Below are 6000 nucleotides of genomic sequence, written 5' to 3'. Positions count from 1 at the left end.
ATTTCATGCTTTAAGACTTTCTCTAAAACACTAAAATCAACATCTATCAATTGTTATTTAGTCAGAAACCAAAGAGCTGAATCACAGAAAAGGTATCCACCTTTAATTTCTAAACAAGACCAAAGCCCCACACTTTGTTTATAGATGACCCTGCACTCTAAGTAGATTTTCTTTATTGCAGGACTTGCTCTCCTTCATTTCTCTGAGTTGTAATGTTCAGTGTCAAAACTTCTTTTCCTCCCTTTTTTGCAAATCCCCAAACAAACATCCATCAGCCAGGCTCAGTCCAGTGGCTCCTTCTCCTAACCACTATAGGATATATGTTCCAGGGTCCTTAAATCTCTACATATTCTATCTCTTCCACCAGACAGCAAATTCCACATGCAATCTGCCTGGTGACTAACAAGGAGCCTGTTCACAATATCTGCTGTCTATCTTTCGTATCTCTCTCTCTGTCTGCAACCACACCTCCCATCGCTCCCCACCCCACTCTGTCTCTCTCCAGGATATCTGAATCTAGCAGCCTGAGAGTCTGTAATCTGCACACACCAAAGCACAAAGTGTAGGGAATCATATGCCCCTTTCAATTTTACCTCAAATTAGGGAGATAGTTTAATGCATTAAACTATCTTTAAAAAAACTCACAAATATGACACAATAAATTATTTTGGTGCATACTGGCCAATTATCCACTGATCCAATCTTGATCATTGAAAGATTAAACAACAGCAATGAGATTAATAATTCTGATAATATTTGTGAGGGTACAATGTTAAAAAGACACAAAAAGAACTGTTCTTCTGATAGTGCTGTGAGTTCCTTAACATGCATTTGATTAGGCAGAGAGGGTCTAAAATTAAGCTAAAGGATGACAATGCTACCTATATATCATACCTATATAATAGGCTGGAGTGACAACCTTTATTATTTTCTTAAACTTTCAGGTAAAGCAAAAATTTTTTTATAAAGACAGCATGCTGCTGAATGAAACAATCAACGTATATTTGGATAGTCTCAATTGCAGATCCACTGTTCAAAAATGTTGAATTTAAACTGAATACAAGGATCTGCCAATTAAATTGCACATTCTAGTATGAAGGGATGAATATTACATTCAGCATTGTTCATGAGGTGTGCTTTTTCAGGATTGCTTCATGTTAACTTGGTCCTGGAGCTGTTCAAAGCAGCACACCTGAAAGTAGATTTCAGGCCATTGCTGATGCCATTGGAAGGTACTTCTGTGAAATCGGGTCACAACGGTCTGACAAACATATTCTGTACGCTCTATTCAGTCTTCTCAAATCGAATTAAGTAAGCCAGCTGTCCTTCAAGGATTCATGGAAGTTGATACCAAAAAATATGGTTGCACAGTGAAACTGTAGTCTGCTGCTGGCCAACATCTTGTTCCCCTGCTGAATTTCCTTCTCATCCTCGTCTTACCATAGGCCCACTACTGCCATCTCTGCAGGTCAATTTGCACTGTTTACAACTGATGCATGACTTCTTGATCTGACAAAAACATCCTAATAGTGTGGGGTTCTCATTTACACAGAATTCTGACCAGTAAGCATTACCACTGCTGAGTTCATGCTTTCAAATGTGAATGACTGTTTGCTGACCAAGATCTAATTTAATTAACAGGTAGATCTTCTATAATGTGATGGTTGCATGCTTGTGCAACCCTGCATTAAGTAAAATCACACTTCAGAAACAGCACTTAATCACATTGCAGCCAACACACATTTTAAATGTTTGTGCTTTAGAAACAGTGTCCCCAATTTGTTTATCATGTTACAGTGAATTCGCGTTAACAAAATACACGTTATAGCAGAACGACCTGTACTTAATTTATATTGTGAGCTCAGTTTTTCATTTACATCAATGGAAAGCACTTATTGGTTTAAAGTATGTTATATACACTGATACAAAGACACATAAGTATATATGTGCATGTGTGTGAATATATATTTATGTATAAAATACACATAATATACAATCCAATTTGTTCCTCTGCTCTGCCATTGTAATATGAAAAGGAGCAAGGTGCATTAGTGCTCAGTACACAGGACCAGTGATTTAAGCACTGGAAGCCTTTTAACATCTGAGTAATTAACTGTATCCAGTGGTTATTTTTCAGAGTTTTATTTTTCGGAACTTGGTTATTTTGTATCCATCCAAAAATATCAGCTCCTGTTAAACTGAATGAATTATTCAGTGATGCAGGGTTCTTTTTTTTAAAATTTATTCATGGGATATGGATCTCATTGGCCGGGCCAGCATTTTTTGCTCATCCCTCGCCTTTGAGAAGTTGGTGTGAACAGCACCTTTCAATCTTCTGAGCTCTAACATGCAGAAGAACATGGCAGCACCTGTGTGGGAACATCACTATCTGTAAGTTCCCCTTCACACCAACCATCCTGACTTGGCACCACATTGTTCTTTCTCCACTGCGACTGGGAGAAAATTCTGTCATCAGAAAAAAAAACAGAATGCAGTTTCTTAGTTCACAACTTGTTTTAAATTCTTGCTGCTTCTTATCTTTCAACACATGACAAATTCTATCAAATTATTTTCTTGCAAGAGCACCCCATTTCATCATTTTGAACATTAATTGTTAATCCAATGTCTCTTTCTTTTTATATTCGCTTGTGGGATGTGGGCATCACTGGCTGACCAGCATTTATTGCCCATCCATAGCTGACCTTCAGAAGGAGGTGGGGAGCTCCTTCCGTCCAAGTGCTGTAGTTATTTCAAAAATGCCTTAAAGAGGGAATTCCAAGATCCTGACCCAGTCACAATGAAGGAACAGTTATAAATTTCCAACTCAGGATGGTGAGTGGCTTGGAGGTGAAATTGCAGATGATGGTGTTCCCATGTACTGCTCTTGTCCTTCTAGATGGAAGTGGCCGTACGCTTGGAAGGTGCTATCTAAGGAACTTTGGTGAATTTCTGCAGTACATCTTGTAGGTGGTATATACTGCTGCTCCTGAGTGTTGATGGTGGAGGGATTGGATACCAATTGAGTGGGCTGTTTTGTCCTTGATGGCATCAAGTTTCTTGAGTGTTGTTGAAGCTGTACTCACCCAGGCAAGTGGGAGGTATTCCATTGTACTCATTACTTGTGCCTTGTAGATGGTAGACAGGCTCTGGGAAATCATGCGGTGAGTGATTTACTGCAGGATTCCTAGTCTCTGACTTACTTTTATAGCCACAGTATTTACCTGGCTAGTCTAGTTCAATTTCTGGTCAATCGTAAGCCCCAGATTAATGACGTTGGAGGATTTAGTGATGGTAATACCATTAAATGTCAGGGCTTTTTTGTTAGATTGTCTCTTGTTGGAGATGGTCATGGCCTGGAATTTGTGTTTGCATAAATATTGCTTGCTACTTTTCAGGCCAAGACTGGATATCATTCAGGTCTTGCTGCATTTGCACGTGGTTTCCTCAGTATCTGAGGAGTTACAAATATTATTGAACATTGTGCAATCATTGGAGAATATCCCCACTTCTAATATTATGGAGGCATAATTGATGGAGCAGCTGATGGTGGTTGGGCCTTGGCACTATCCTGAGGAACTCCTGCAGAGATGTCCTGGAAATGTAGTTGACTGACCTCCAACAATCACGACAATGTGTCAGGTATAACTCCAACCAGTAGAGAATTTTCCTTGATTTCCACTGACTTCAGTTTTTTTAGGGCTCCTTGATGCCACACTAGGCCAATCATGGCCTTGCTATCACAAACAGTGGGGAGAAAGTGAGGTCTGCAGATGCTGGAGATCAAAGTTGAAACTTTATTGCTGGAACAGCACAGCAGGTCAGGCAGCATCCAGGGAACAGGAGATTCGACGTTTCGGGCACAGGCCCTTCTTATCACAAACAGTCACTCTTGCCTGACCTCTGGAATTCAGCTTTTTTTGTTCATGTTTGAACGAAAGGTGTAATGAGGTCAGTAGCTGAGTTGCCCTGTGGAACCCCAACTGGGTGTCACTGAGCAAGTTATTACTGAGCTGGTGCAACTTAATAGCACTGTTGATGACACCTTCCATGAATTTGTTGATGATCACAAGTAGACTGTTGGGGCAGTAGTTGGCTGGATTGCATTTGTCCTGCTTTCTGTATACAGGACCTGCCTGCACAATCTTCCACATGGTTGGTTGGATGTCAGTGTTGTAACTGTACTGGAATAACTTGGTTCGGGGAGCAGCAGGTTCGAGAGCACAAGTCTTCGGTACTATTGCTGGAATGTTGTCAGGGTTCATAGTTTTTGCAGTACCCCATGCCTCTAACTGTTCCTTGACATTGCGTAGAGTGAATCAAATTGGCTGAAGATTGTCATTTGTGATGCTGGGGACCACTGGAGGAGGCCAAGATAGATGAACGACATGAGATAGTTCTTTGGTATATGGCTTGAAATCAAAATTCTTCTCGCAGGGAGAATGTCAATGAAGGAACATATACTGAGATGTCAATTTTTGTTAAAGATGTAAATGCAGCCAGCTGCTTCCATCATGTTGGTAAAGGGTTGCCCGACAGATATATTATTTTCTTCTTTCATTTCTTATCCTCTTTCTTTTTCTCTGCATTTCTCATCATGGTCCATTTTGTCTGTAGGATTTATTGTAGAGTAAAACAAAACTTACCATAGAATGTACTTTCTTCTCGCATTTATTATGATGGTAAAACAGATCCTCCACTTAAGGAAAGACTTTTCACCACTGATATAGATACTGATTGACTCATCTTCCATAATTTGATGGAATTCTCTGCTCTTCCAAGCAATTTGACAATACAGCAAAGAACATTGTGATCTTCAGTTAACTCATCTGTCAAATAGTGGAGTACTAATAGATTAGGTTTTCCAATGTCACTGTTCAACAAAACCTCAATGGTAATATTTAGTGACGCAAAATCAGAACCTGTTTCTGTTATAATAAATGAATAAGTTAAACAAAAATTGTGCAAATACATCCTAGGGGGCACCATGAAGAAAATCTGAAATTCCAAGTAAACTTACGAAATTTAAATTAAAATATTACTTTTGGAGGTTCAAAGTGCAGAGGAGCAGTTATAATAGGGAACTCCATGGTCAGGGGAACAGATAGGCATTTCTGTGGCCACAAAAGCAATTCCAGGATGGTGTGTTGCCTCCCTGGTGCTAGGGTCAAAGATGTTTCTAAGCACACACAGGATATTTTCAAAAGGGAGGGCAAGCAACCGGAGGTTGTTGTATACATTGGTACTAATGACATAGGCAAGAAGGGTGAAGAAGCCCTGCAATGGGAGTTCAGAGAGTTAGGTATTAAGTTAAAAAGTAGGACATTTAGGGTTGTAATCTCAGAATTACTCCCTGTGCCATGTTCCAGTGAGGCTAGGAATAGGAAGATATTACAGTTAAATATATAGTTAAACAGTTGGTGTAGGAGGGAGGACTTCCGATATGTGGAACATTCGGATGCCTTCTATGGCAGGACGCACTTAAACCTGACAGGGAGGTTTGTTAATGCCATTCAGGAGTTTAGTGTGGCAGGGGGATGGGAACTAGAACAGTAGGTCAGCATGTGAAATGACTGACGAGGAGTTAGATACCAAGGCCAATAAGGCTAAGAGGAAGAGGTTATTAAACACATTTGGACTAGTGGTCTGAACTGTATTTGTTTTAATGTGTGGTGCATGACAGGCAAATGAACTTAGAGCCTGGATTAATACACATAACTATGATGTTGTAGCTATTACAGACATTTGGCTGAGAAAGGGACAAGACTAGCAGTTTGATGTTTCAGGCATGATAGAGACGGATGTAAATAAGCAGGGGAAGCTGTGTTACTGAATAACAATACGATCATAGCCATATTAAGGGAGGACACTTTGAAGTCTCATCCAGTGAGGCCATTAAGGTAGAGCTCAGGAATAGGAAGAGTACAATCACTGTCATGGGATTATACTACAGGCCTCCCAACAGTCAGTAGAAGACATTGAAACAGACTAGTGGACAGATCA

Source organism: Chiloscyllium plagiosum, chromosome 9 (genome assembly GCF_004010195.1).
Source record: "Chiloscyllium plagiosum isolate BGI_BamShark_2017 chromosome 9, ASM401019v2, whole genome shotgun sequence".
In the NCBI taxonomy this organism is placed as follows: domain Eukaryota; kingdom Metazoa; phylum Chordata; class Chondrichthyes; order Orectolobiformes; family Hemiscylliidae; genus Chiloscyllium; species Chiloscyllium plagiosum.
The sequence above is the reverse complement of the archived record's forward strand: the minus strand, read 5'-3'. Positions refer to the sequence as shown.